General features: G+C 44.4%; 1 long non-coding RNA gene across 5 annotated transcripts in view; it reads left to right on the top strand.

Moving 5' to 3' along the window:
• LOC310835225 overlaps positions 1–13,526 on the top strand; it is a 53,527-nt gene that overhangs the window by 15,270 nt on the left and 24,731 nt on the right. For all 5 annotated transcript variants that reach the window (XR_014559427.1, XR_014559428.1, XR_014559429.1 and 2 more), the window contains exons 2-3: positions 1,590–1,648; positions 4,296–4,381. This is a non-coding gene — a long non-coding RNA (uncharacterized lncRNA). The remainder of the gene's footprint in view (positions 1–1,589; positions 1,649–4,295; positions 4,382–13,526) is intronic.

Genomic DNA, 13,526 nt, shown 5'->3' with positions numbered 1-13,526 from the left:
GATTGTGGTAGAAATTGTTGCCTCAATGTTAAAACTGCATCATTATATTGCAAATAATTTATCACAATGCAAATCATTTATTTAGTATAACCAAGTCTCTTCTTTCCTGAATCCTGGGGAATTTACAGTCATTGGAATATTGGTTTAAAATACTTCAATAAACCTTTATTTTTTAAAACAAATTGCCAAGTCATCAGCAACGCCAAAGGTCACCTGCAGCTTCTTCCATGTTTCTCTAGAAAAGTTTGTATGCAGGAACTACATGGGTGGGGCTATGATGCAGTTCCTTCCCACTTGAGGGTTGCCAAGCTTTGAGAAGGTGGGCAAAGTTTCCATCCCAATGCAGAAAATATATAAATTGTCCTAGAAATGCAACAATACAAGACAAACCAGAGGTGTGAAATGCCCATGAAAGAAGGAACCAGATAAGAACAAAACTTTTTCCAGCTAGACTTAATTCTTTCATTACCCATACACATATTTTAAAGCCATCTCATAATTTAATCCAGGAAATAATTCAAGTATCTTAAATGTTACATGCCCTATGAGAGCACAAAACAGCACAGGGTCCCCCACAAAGAAAACAGTCGTTTCACAGAAAAGCACACCTGATGGACTAGAAAACATAGTTTGTACCAATGAACATTATTCTGAATTCAGTAGGTGCTTCTTGATTATGTATGTGGCTATACCTGCTGAGCTTCTCAATGCTGTTCAGCTGTTGAAGGTGCAGGAATCTGTTAGGAAGGGAGGTGGCAACCTTGAGTGCAGATATTAATAAACTGGCCAGTGGGTATTTTTCTAATAGTCATTTTGGAAATGCCACATAAATATGAACGATGTTCTTCCCAGCTATCATCCTGAAAAGTCCTTGCTCTGCAACTTTCTTTCATAGCAATATACAGATCCAGAGGAATCACTTAGCACAGCTCTCTTGGCACTGCATATGTTTGGAATGCATGTGGTGAGTGCATGATTGAAATCTTCCCCATGGTCAGAGCCAGCATGAGGGAGAAGGCTGCATGAAAAGGGAGAGCTATTTCTTCATGTACATATTGATACAGGAGGAACATTCAGCCATGCAGCTCCTCACATCTGTTCAAAAGTGGTCCGGTCCAGTACTGTGTGAATCTTTTGATTAGGCAGATCAGCTAGTTGCTGAGGATTCTAGCACCTTTTAAAAGGTACTGAGCAAACCTCCAGTTAATCTGGCCATTTGCTTTATTTGCATTTACTATCGGGAATAATATGAATGCAATCCTTTCTGGGCTCAGTGTTTGCATAAAAACTGTTCAGGAGAATCAGATTCACAAGTTACTAATCTTTTCTGTCTATAACAAGAGAAGCCACTATGGTTGGAAGGAAGGGACTTTGCTGATTTGAAAATGCAGCTAGAAAACACCCGGAGAAGGTTGCTAGTTCACTTGAACTACAGACAGGTGAAAGCCTTTTAAAGGCTCTTTTTCATGTAAGTGAAAGTTCAGCCACAAGTAGGCTTTGATGATTAGCTTCTAAATGGGTTGCTCCCTGGGGCAGCGTGTCCTTATTTATACCTAAAATATACTGACATGGGTGTTTTCCATATGCAGACTTTGTAAAGAATCCACAGCTGGGGCAAAGGAAGAAAAGAATTGAACCCACCTCCAAGGTATTATTAAACCTACTGTTCTAAAGTTTTAGATATCAAAGCAGAGTCCAAGTGGTTTGTGCTGTTGGCAATTTGTTCAATAATTTAAGGCTACAATGTACAAAGGCAAGCGGCGTGCGCTGCACCAGGGAGAACTTGGGTAGCAATCCTAGATGCATTTATCTGGGAGCAAGTCCCATTGAAGTTAATGGGGCTTACATTCAAGGAGGCGTATATAGGATTGTGATGTTGCAGAAAGATGCTAGGCCTCCTCTACTCCCCAAAATTAGAGGGAAGTCTGCATAGCAGATTTGTATTAAGCAAATAGTAAAGAAGTTGAGCTCATCATGGGCAGCTCAGTATGTGAGCTGTTCATGCTGTTTCAGCCAGACAAGGAGAAAAAGCCTTTCAGAGCAAGCAGAAGCCTGCCTACACAAGCATTTCATTGTGTGTTGTAACTTGCAAATTTCATTGGACCTTATGAGAATTGGATGTATTGGTTTGGCTTCAGCATATTGATAATGCATCTTGATAGAATACCATTTATTTACAAAGCCTTTGCTTTGCTTTAACAAATGAATGGAACACCTGGATGGAAATCACTGCCCTCCTTCCATAGACAGTACCTTAAAATCAGCAGCAACAACAAATACCATCAGTTAATTTTGCTATCACTTTAATTCTCTATCTCTCTCTCTTTTTCCTAGTTTAACGTTTTCAGTCACCAGTAATAGCAATCCATTTATTTGTCTGATTGCATGCTGGCAATTGTAGACATAGTTCTAGGCCAAATGCTGTCTCCGGACGTATCCAAGGCTGCAACCCTATACTCCAGGGGTGGGGGACCCTTTTCAGCCTGAGGGCCGCATTCTGCCACAAGCAAGCTTTGCGGGGCCCACATGCTAAAGGTGGGCAAAGCCAGAGGCGAAAAGTGGGTAGAGCAACAGGTGTGATTCTTTCCTTTGTACAGCAGGCTGCATTCCAGCAATGTAACAATTCAAAGATTTCTATACACACACACACACACACACACACACACCCTCCATTTAAGCAAGCAAGAGGCATTATCGCAGTTCAAAGACACATTCCAGCCAGGCAAAAGCACCTGAGGTGGTTGCAGAACAGGGCCAGTGAAGGGCGTGCCCTGAGGAGAAAGAGTGTCAGCTGGGGAGAGTCCTAAGGGCTGAATAGAGAGGCTGCATTTGCCCCCTCTGTGTGGAGGCTCCTCACAAACCTTCTAAGCCTGGAATGAATCCCCATTGAACTTTTGAGTTGTGCAGACAGCTGGGCCCCTTCCAACTGCTGATTCAGTGGGACCTTCTTCTGAATAGATGTTCAGGAATGCCCTATGCTTCAACTTTCCTGCTTCTTAAGAGCTGTGTAGAAATATTTCACCCAAGTCAAATTTGCTAAGCTCTCCTACAGCATAAGGCTTTAACTGCCTACTCAGAATTAGGTCCCTCTGAGTTCAATTGGGCTTACACATAGGTAAGTGGGTGTAGGATAGCAGCCCTCATCTCTTTTGCAGCTTGACATTTAATTAAAACTTAGCTGTTTGCATTCAAGAAACACTAAAATATTCTCCAGAGAAGTAACCATCTTAAATTGTCTTGCAAGAAAGTGTATTTTGACATGTTGAACACTTCACAAATTTATTGTGCCATAAGCTTTTGTGGACTACTTAGTCAGATTCATACAGTACAACCTTTGTTGCAGGTATATGGTCAGTAGAGAGACTGTGCACAGAAATGAGAGGGAAATAAAATGCAGAAAGTACAGAGAAAGTGACAATTATGTAGGTAACTGGTAATTCACAAAGGTAAAAGGTAAAGGACCCATGGATGGTTAAGTCCAGTCGAATTCAACTATGGGATGCGGTGCTCATCTCTGCTTTCAGGTCGAGGGAGCCAGTGTTTGTCTACAGACAGCTTTTCCGGGTCATGTGGCCAGCATGACTAAACTGCTTCTGGTGCACGGAATATCATGATGAGTGCCAGAGCGCATGGAAATGCCATTTACCCTCCTGCTGCAGCAATGCCTATTTGTGCTGCTATGCTTTTGTTGAACTGAAATGTTGGCAGGAGCTGGAACAAAACAACGGGAGCTCACTCTGCTGCACGGATTCGAATTACCGACCTTATGATTGGCAAGCCCAAGAGGCTCGGTGGTTTAGACCACAGCGCCACCCGACAAAAACAAAATAATGTTGATAACACAGACATCCTGGCATTGATAACCAATTAACACACATAGGCTGCAATCCTAGCCCAACTTACCTGAGAGCATTCAGAGAGAGAGAGTTCTGCTTCTGAGAAACATGGTTTAGAGTGTGGCTGAAGAGTGAGTGATAATAATGATCACCACCCATGCTTTTCTACATTGTTTTGCCTTCTGCTTACCCACACACCAGCAACGTATATATGTTCCTGCATTTCAGGATACTTTATGCATCTGATGAAGTGGACTGTAGCCCACAAAAAGCTTAAGCTATAATAAATTTGTTAGTGTTTAATGTGCTATAAAGCTCTTTGTTGCTTTTACTCAAATATTTACTTCTAATGAAGTTATAAAATGATTTAAAAGGGTGAAAAACAAGGTACTGGTTTTATGTTTTGCCATAGTTTTCAAGTATTTATTCAACTGACTCAGTGTGTTTTGACTACTGTAGGTGAATAGCTCCCTCTTGTGAAAGCTGTTAGAAGCACACTGGAAAAAATATGGTTGGTCTATTCAGAGCTGCAAAACCTTGTGCAGGTAAGTACATAAGCCAAACGGCTGCTTCTCCTATTATATGTTTTAGAGTGTGGGAAGGCTCCCACCATGTTTCCACACATTTGCACAAGTACACCAATATCTGTTTCTAAATCAGCACTATATACAACTTCAAACGCTTTCTTAAGTGATGCTGAAACAAAGCGCATCTCAGTACTGACGTTCAGTGCAAATGGAGTTAAAAGCCATTATGTGCATTTCAGCCAATGCAGGTTTTATTTTTAAATTACAGATATGGGGAATGTGAGAAGCAATTTCAGGATCACTTGTGAAAAGTCTACAGAATTGCTCCTAAAGCATTGCTGTTGATGATGAGTCCATTAGCAAGTAGATACATGTACTATTCATCCAGACAATTCCCTTGCAAGTAAAAGATGAAATATATGTAAGGTTGCTACATAATGTATGAAAATTGTAACAGCTTTTAAGGCTAAACCTGAAATTACATTTTGGAGAAAAGAACATACATACTCCTGTCTAAGGCTGTACGGAAACATAATGTCGGAAAAGTATCCTCTACGAAAGCTCATACCAGTAACTAACTTAGTTGGTCTCTAAGGTACTACTGGAAGGATTTTTTTATTATTTTATATTTTATTTATTTTATTATATTTCATTTGTTCTTTTTTCAAAGCTCTTTAGCCAGAACAACTCTCAGAGTGGCTTATTTTAAAATATTTTAAAAACAGTCCCTGCCCTTAGGATTACAACTTTAGGAAAGGAAAATCTGATGTGGAGGGGAAAGGGGAACAAGTGAACATGTTACAGGGTTCTTATTACGATCAGCTTGGATGGAAATGGGCTGCTCACAGTTCATAAAATAGGCCTTGGCAACCCCTAAGGAATAGCCTAGTAACTCAGACTTCCCTGGAACAAGGACCACTTCAAAACAACAAACAAACAAATTTGTTGGTAAACTGCTTCTTGAGATTCCTGCATTGCAGGGGGTTTAGATGACCTTTGGAAGCCCTTCCAACTCCAGAAGTTCTATGATTCTGTGATTCAGTAGCATCTCATTTACTGAGGAACGCTTGTGAATTTTAATCTCTCAGAATATTTGGAAATACAAAAGGTCCCTCCTTTAAAAAAATTGGGGGGTTTTGTGTTACAAAGCAAAAAACTAAACAGGGAATGGTACATCTATTGTCTCCACTTTCAATTCAGAGTCTTTTTCACAGTTCGATTATGTTTGGTGAGAGACATTTTTGTCATAGACACCTTGCAGTTTCTTAATGTGTGGGGGGGTTGTGTCAGCATCACACGGGCATCTCCTTTGTGTATTTATTTATTTATTTTTATTGATATTGCGAGAGGTATGGGGTTCCCGAGCTTGGTTGGTTGTGTTTAGTTGATAGTGGTGTGGCTTATTTGTGTGAGGGAAGCGGGCTAAGTTGTTGGGTCAGGTTAGCCATATTGATTTGTATGCTGTTGGGGCGGATAGGTCATTGTCCTGTTGTGCTGAGTATGTAATAAAGGGGAACCACACTTGGGTGAAGGCATCCTCCGTAGCTTTTCCCCATGCTAGTTTGAGTTTATTGGTTAGGTTTTCTAGTGTTGTGGTTTCCCATACATTTTGGTACCAGTGGTCTATGTTTACTCCTGATAGGTCCTTCCAGTGTCTAGTTATGATATTTCTAACCGCATGAGAGTAAGTGACTTATGAATTCCTTGTAGTGTGTGTTATTGTCCTGGAAGATATTTAATAGGGCGTTGTCAGGGGTTCAGAAGGAGAGACACAGGAGGGGGAGCAAATGGAGAGTGAGGAGGAGGAGTACGAGGGGGGCGCAGGCAGTGACAGTGGCCAGAGTTATTCCACAAGCCTCTCTAGCGAATCGGAGGACTCACAGAAGGGAGCGCCGGTGGCCAGAGCAAGGGAGATTCCAAGGGAGAAACCTCAAGAGGGAGGGGCCAGCGGGGAGTCCCTGAGCAGCAGCTGGAGATCAGGACCAGCGTCTCCACCAGAGCGCAGTGGGGAGGGGGAGTCCCAGGAGTCGGGACCAGTGTCCTCACCACCAGAGGGAGGAGAGGAGTCAGGTTTGGCAACACCCACATCAGGAAGTGGGGAAACGGTCAGAAGGAAAGTCACCGGCTGGGCGCGCGCGCCAAGTTCAAATGTACAGGAGCGCGGCACAGCGGGGAGCCCGGGAAGGGAGCCAGGTCCTAAAGCCCGCCGGAGGGAGGGGCAAGACTCAGGAGGCTCCGCGTCAGAGGAGTCCAGGAAGGAGGGAACCCCAGAGGGCAGAAGGACCCAACGCAGGAAAGAGCAGCGCAAGAGGTGGAGCCGGGCTAGAATCTTAAACTGGTGTGGGTGGAGCAGTGAGTCAGAGGGGACTTAGCCGGTCTAGCGTTAAGACGTGGGTCTGCGCGCCCAGAGCTTGGAAATGGAAACTAAACTTCAATAAAGACTTTTGTATATAATATCCACTGGGCGTTGGTCCTCTGTGAGCTGGGACCTAGCGGCAGTCCTGACAGGCGTGTTCTGGAGTTGCTTCTATTACCTGTTTTGTTATTTTGGAAATTTCCTGCAGCACTGATATCCAGAAGGATTGCCACATGTGGAGGTATGTGCCTATTGTGGTGCAGCCTCTCCAGCATTTAGATGAAGTTCCTGGGTATATCTGTGCTAGCGTCTGTGGTGTTAGGTACCATTTGTATATATGTTTTAGGGTAACCTCTCGTCTTTTGGCTGAGATAGATTTGAATGGTGGTTTAGACCATAGTCTAGACCACTTGGTATGGTTTAATTCCTGCTCCCATTGGTTTTTAATTGTGTTAAAGGGGTCTGTAGTGTCTTGGAGTAGTATTGTAGAGACCAACCCTTTACTGTGTCCTTCTGTTGTTGGGAGGAGTTTCTCAAAGCTAGTCAGTGGCCTGCTAGCTGCTGTTTTTGTTGCTGGGTTGTTTAGTAAGGCTTGTAGTTGGTGGTGGGTTAGCCACCATTGGAGTGTCCCCTAGTTTATCTCGTGTTTCCTGTATTGTTATGGGCTTGCCATTTCTGTAAAAGTTGGTTGTGTATGCGTGTGTCATGTGGGTTGGACCCAGAGTATCCTTTCTGTGCAAGGAAGGGCTCAATAACTGGAGGACACTCACAATATTTGTCTATTTCTCCTTCATCTCCAACACCATTCCAAAGTGTCACCAATCCTCCAGAACAGGTTTTGAAGGAGCTGCAGTGGGGAAGAGGAATTGGCAAAACTTGCTTCACCCTTCTTCTTCTTCCAGCAGAGCTCTACTCATGGGAATTTTGAATCCAAGCCTCTGCCTTTAATCTGATTGTTTAAAACTACCACTCCATGGGTTCACTATTCTTCAACATAGTAAATATAGCTTCCCAATCATGCAGGCCATTCTCTGAAAGGGTAAGGAAAATCTATTACTTTGCCTGGGCTAACAGATCTACATTACAGCTGCATTTAGACAGCACTTTATTCCATCTTGCCAACGTTTTCTTACTTGTTGGTATTCACATTTTATGTAATCTTTCAAATAATGTAAAAATCACTTCTGGAAATCAAGAGAGAAGCACTAGTATAAGTAAAACTAACACAATAAATGCAGCCTTAGGTGCAATCAGATGCCAGTTTTCACAACTTTCCCCTGTAAGTTCCATATTATACCATAACTTATCCAATGTAAAAGCCACTTCTGGAACTATAGTGGATTTTTGTGCAAATATAGTGCTCTTTTCCATTTCATGGAATGGAAAAGGACAGAAAAATCCAGAAAAAAATCTCTTTGCAAGTAATATGGAAAAGTGGCTTTTACGTTGTGTGAAAGCTCAAATATACTGTGGAAATTAACAGATAGGGAAATGGAACAAACTGCAATGTAAATGCAGCCTAGGTGATACAGTGCTTGCAGTGGACATATTTTCCTATCAGTCTTGTGGAGGGCAAAGCCATACCTTTTGGGTCACCTTAGAATTGACTTTAGAAATTGAGGCCTTTCTTGTAACATCCTAGCCTACAGGAAGGCTAGAAGGCCAGTAAAATGAAGAAAGGTTGCCATTCAGCTGCATCATGGAGAGTCTTTGGGTAATATTCAACAGGCTGCTGCTGGAGGTTTTTCCTCCATCTCTGTTCCCCCAGGCCTCAAAGGCATCCCTGTTTCTGTCTTCTCCATTGCCTGGAGAAGAATGCTGTAGGACGTTTATAAGCAAGTTCCTCGCCCTCTGCTGATACACTATTGCTTGTTTGGTGTATCAACTTGTATTCTGCTCCTTCAAAACAAAAACCTACGGATTCTTGATCTTCAAAAGACACCTTGGAAAACAGGTTAACTTAGCATGCAGGGATGATGGGCAGGGACGAGTACACATGCTCGTCTCCCCTGCCCACTTTTACTGCTCTCCACAAGTCAGGATGATTTAAGGGGTGCTCACATGTTACATCTGACGACTGTACATTTTTTGTTCCTGTGTTCACAAGTAGCTGACCTGTGTACATGCAGTTATTCATATGTAGTGTTGAATGAGTGTGTAGTTTGTAACTGTGTAGACAGTACTTGAGCTGTACGAAGAAGTACACATACACTTGCACAAGCACTTGTATCGTTTTTGCAGAGGCCGCTCGTATCTGTGTTTGGTGGAAGGTGTGAACCACCTTCCGAATCGAGGAGCCTACTCTATGGGCCTGTATATTCCCCAGCTCTTTGCAAAACCTCTGGTACAACCCATGTTACAATTCTTTAGGAAGTTGTCAGCTGGGTCACAGAAATGGAATTTATCAAGTTTTGATTAGAATGGAAGGGCAGTTTGATGCCTTAAGCTTATACAAAGATAAAGTTTTATGAGGAGACTGGCGATAAAGCAGAGTTTATTGATATATCAATTTCATTTTTTGGAGTCCTGGATTTGCCTACCACCAGGAGTCTTTTACTTCCCAACTTTAGTGATTCTAACAAATTGGTCAATAATTGCTGGCTTGGTGTTACGTTTCATATTTCATTTGTAATTTTCATATATTGTGGTCACGGGCAAAGTTTACACTCTAATTAAGTAGACATAAAAATGTTTCACCTGAAAAACAGATTACATTTTATCATTTGTAACACAACAGCCCTACAAAAAGTAGTCCCTGTAAACATTTAATTCAGCACTGAGTTCTATTGATTTCAGTCGCATTTAGCTGCATCTAGCTGAAACTTTTGCTAGCTATCTCTTGTGAGTTTGCACTGGCAGTGCTACTTTTCTCTGTCATTTTCACCCATAGGAAGTGTGAGCCCAAGATTAAAAAAAGCAATACATTCACTGAACAAAGTCCAAACATTTGACGAAACTTCAAAGGATTTCTCAGGATGGTCTCTGTAATTGAGCATTTTCCGTGCATTAATCCATTGCTGTTTGGTGATAAAACGTCTATTAAATGTCATGGCTACATAATTTAGGATGGGTTTTTGAAAGAAAAAAATCATCCAGACTGACTGTTGGGCCAAACCTAGCTAGGAAACTGGTGCTCACAGGGCTCAAGGCACCGTGATCAGTAGAAAAGTCTGGAGGAGAGACTTTTGTTCATATTTTCCTCAACACAGGGGCTGGCTGATAGAACAACCACAATTTCCCAGGTTGAAGGAGGGCTGGCACACCGCACAGTTACTATCTACACTAGTAGTCAAAATTGTGGAAACCTTTCAGAGAAAATGTATTTGCATAGTGTACAGTGGTACCTCGGGTTAAGTACTTAATTCGTTCCGGAGGTCCATTCTTAACCTGAAACTGTTCTTAACCCGAAGCACCACTTTAGCTAATGGGGCCTCCTGCTGCTGCCACGCCGCCGGAGCACAATTTCTGTTCTCTGTTCTGTTCTCATCCTGAAGCAAAGTTCTTAACCTGAAGCAATATTTCTGGGTTAGCGGAGTCTGTAACCTGAAGCGTATGTAATCTGAAGCGTATGTAACCCGAGGTACCACTGTATTTGTATTTGTAAGTGTATTTGTATAGTGGCATAGAACCTATCTGCTGCTGTTGCTGCCAATCCTGCTAATGGTGGTTCATCGAGGGCAGCAGCTGTAGAAACTCAGGCTCAGTGACCTAGGTCTGCCCTAAGAGACAACCAAGACAGTCTATAACATTATATTATAGCTTGTTCAGACACCTGAAAAGCTTGTATATTAAACAATTAAGCAATGAATAGGGCTTACCAAATTTGATTGATGGAAAAGGATTAACTTATTCATTCTCCACTTCATAGTGTTAGAATGATTCACCCTTGGTGTCAAAACTGTCTCTGTGTTATTTTCTGTAACAGACGGTGAGCATGAGATCATAATTCACATGCAAATGAGAAATGTGATGTTAGCAGCAAAGGCTGTAGAACTGTTTTTCTGTATTGATACTTAGTGGACACAAATACTTTAATATATTCCAGGATCATTGATTCCTAGTAAGTGTACGGACGCTGTATAAAAATAAGCATGATCATTATTATTATTAACAACTCATAGTTGAGTTTTTATATTGTTGTTTTTAAGACCAGCATTAGAAGAGTTGGGTATGTCTGCACAAATAATTTTGATTTGCTTAGTTCCTCTGGCTCATATATAGCAGCACACACATATATTTGAGAATAGTCACCAGCAGATCAGCCAAGGAATTATTGTTTTTTAAATTGTTTTTATTAAAGTTTTTTTTTTTTTTACAAAAGTACATATGTCAGGGGTTCAGAAGGAGAGACACAGGAGGGGGAGCAAATGGAGAGTGAGGAGGAGGAGTACGAGGGGGGCGCAGGCAGTGACAGTGGCCAGAGTTATTCCACAAGCCTCTCTAGCGAATCGGAGGACTCACAGAAGGGAGCGCCGGTGGCCAGAGCAAGGGAGATTCCAAGGGAGAAACCTCAAGAGGGAGGGGCCAGCGGGGAGTCCCTGAACAGCAGCTGGAGATCAGGGCCAGCGTCTCCACCAGAGCGCAATGGGGAGGGGGAGTCCCAGGAGTCGGGACCAGTGTCCTCACCACCAGAGGGAGGAGAGGAGTCAGGTTTGGCAACACCCACATCAGGAAGCGGGGAAACGGTCAGAAGGAAAGTCACCGGCTGGGCGCGCGCGCCAAGTTCAAATGTACAGGAGCGCGGCACAGCGGGGAGCCCGGGAAGGGAGCCAGGTCCTAAAGCCCGCCGGAGGGAGAGGCAAGACTCAGGAGGCTCCGCGTCAGAGGAGTCCAGGAAGGAGGGAACCCCAGAGGGCAGAAGGACCCAACGCAGGAAAGAGCAGCGCAAGAGGTGGAGCCGGGCTAGAATCTTAAACTGGTGTGGGTGGAGCAGTGAGTCAGAGGGGACTTAGCCGGTCTAGCGTTAAGACGTGGGCCTGCGCGCCCAGAGCTTGGAAATGGAAACTAAACTTCAATAAAGACTTTTGTATATAATATCCACTGGGCGTTGGTCCTCTGTGAGCTGGGACCTAGCGGCAGTCCTGACAGTAAGTCCCCTCTCTATTTTCACCAATTTTGCAACCTCGTGGAGTGCGGGAAAGCAGCGAGGGGTGAAGATTGGTGCTTCGCGAGCTCACGAAAAACAGGGAAATGACTACCGAAGAGAGGATAGCGAGTTTGCAAAACGCAGTGACGCAGTTGACTGCAGAAATTGCGGCTTCCAGAAAGAAAGAACAGGAAGCAGCTGCTGCCTGCCAGGATCTGCGAACCAGGTTAGAAGTGCTAAGTACACAGAGGCTACCGGCCACCAGACCAGAAGGGATTGGGCTGGGAAACAGAGGAGGGAGCCTGGTATCTCACTTCAATGGGGACCTGCAGGAGTATCCTAACTTCAGAGCAGATGTAATTTATGCATTGCAGCTGCTTGACAAAGACTTTAAAAATGAGGAAGAGAGAGTGGGATTTATTATTTCGCATTTACGGGGGGAGGCAAAATCGTGGCTGCGCAATCTATGGAGAGACAAGGATCCAGCCCTCCAAAATGCGGCTGCCTTCATTAAAGTGATGGATGCGTGTTTTTTATCTGAGATTGATGTGGATATCGCTAGGAGGGAGATTCACGGACTAAGACAAGGTAAAGCCACTGTGAGGCAATATCATTCACGTTTTTTCGGATTGGTGAATGTACTAGCCTGGGAGAAAGAATCGCCTGCCGTCAGAGACCTGTTCTGGGAGGGGTTGAGCGGAGCTGTGAAAGACGAGATCGCAAGGGGGGGAAGACCCCAAACCACCAAGGACGTGGTGGAACGGGCACTCTCCATTGGGGTTCGGTTGGAAGGACGCCCTTGGGGCAAGGAGGAAGGGCATTTGGGACGCACGCCAGCGAGAGGACTGCCTCCCTTCCCCAAGGAGGCGGCGCGCGCTCGATCCATGCCTCCGCTGGGAGGGGGAGAGGAGCCGATGGAGATAGGTGGTGCTAAGGCTCACTCCACAGTCGGAGCCCTAACTCCGGGAGCAGTCAAGATGAAGCCTCCTAGAGGAACCAGGAAGTGCTACATCTGCGACAGTGCTCAGCATATGGCAAAAGAGTGTCCCCAGCGGTTTCACAAGCATACTGCAGCCGCAGCGACAGTAACAGACGCAATTCAGCAGAGGGAGTCGCAGCAGGAAAACTCCACTGTCTGGCTGGAGATGGCGTCTCTGGGGACCAGCCAGACAAGTCAGTGAAGCAATCCCCAGGGATCTTACAGCCCACCGACCCCCTCCCACCCAAACCAGTAGTGCAGCTCACCGCATCCCTTCAGCTCCCCAATGGGCTACTTGTGGAAATTCCCATCACCATCGACTCGGGGAGCAATGCAGATTTTATAGACATGCAGTTCATCCAGCAACATGGCATAGCCCTTCTGCCAGCGGCGGTACCTCTGAAAGTCATCACAGTGGACGGCAGGGAGCTACTGGGAGGGCAAGTGCTACAGCAGACGCCGCCAATGGTGATGCGCATTGGAAACCACCGTGAGGTCATCAGCTTCAACGTCACCCGCCTGTCAGACACGCCCATAGTGTTGGGAATGAGTTGGCTGGATAGGCACAGCCCGGCATTAGCTTGGTACCAGCGGCAACTGACCTTCGGCTCCTCTTACTGCGCAGAACACTGCATCCTGGCGGACTTGGAAGATGAGGGGCACGAGGATGGACCACAGCTGAACTTGGGCATGTTGCAAGCGGTGCCTAACAAATACAAGGAGTTTTTGGAGGTCTTCTGCG

Source organism: Podarcis gaigeae, assembly GCF_964106915.1.
Source record: "Podarcis gaigeae genome assembly, chromosome: 2".
NCBI lineage: Eukaryota > Metazoa > Chordata > Lepidosauria > Squamata > Lacertidae > Podarcis > Podarcis gaigeae.
The sequence above is the reverse complement of the archived record's forward strand: the minus strand, read 5'-3'. Positions and strand labels throughout refer to the sequence as shown.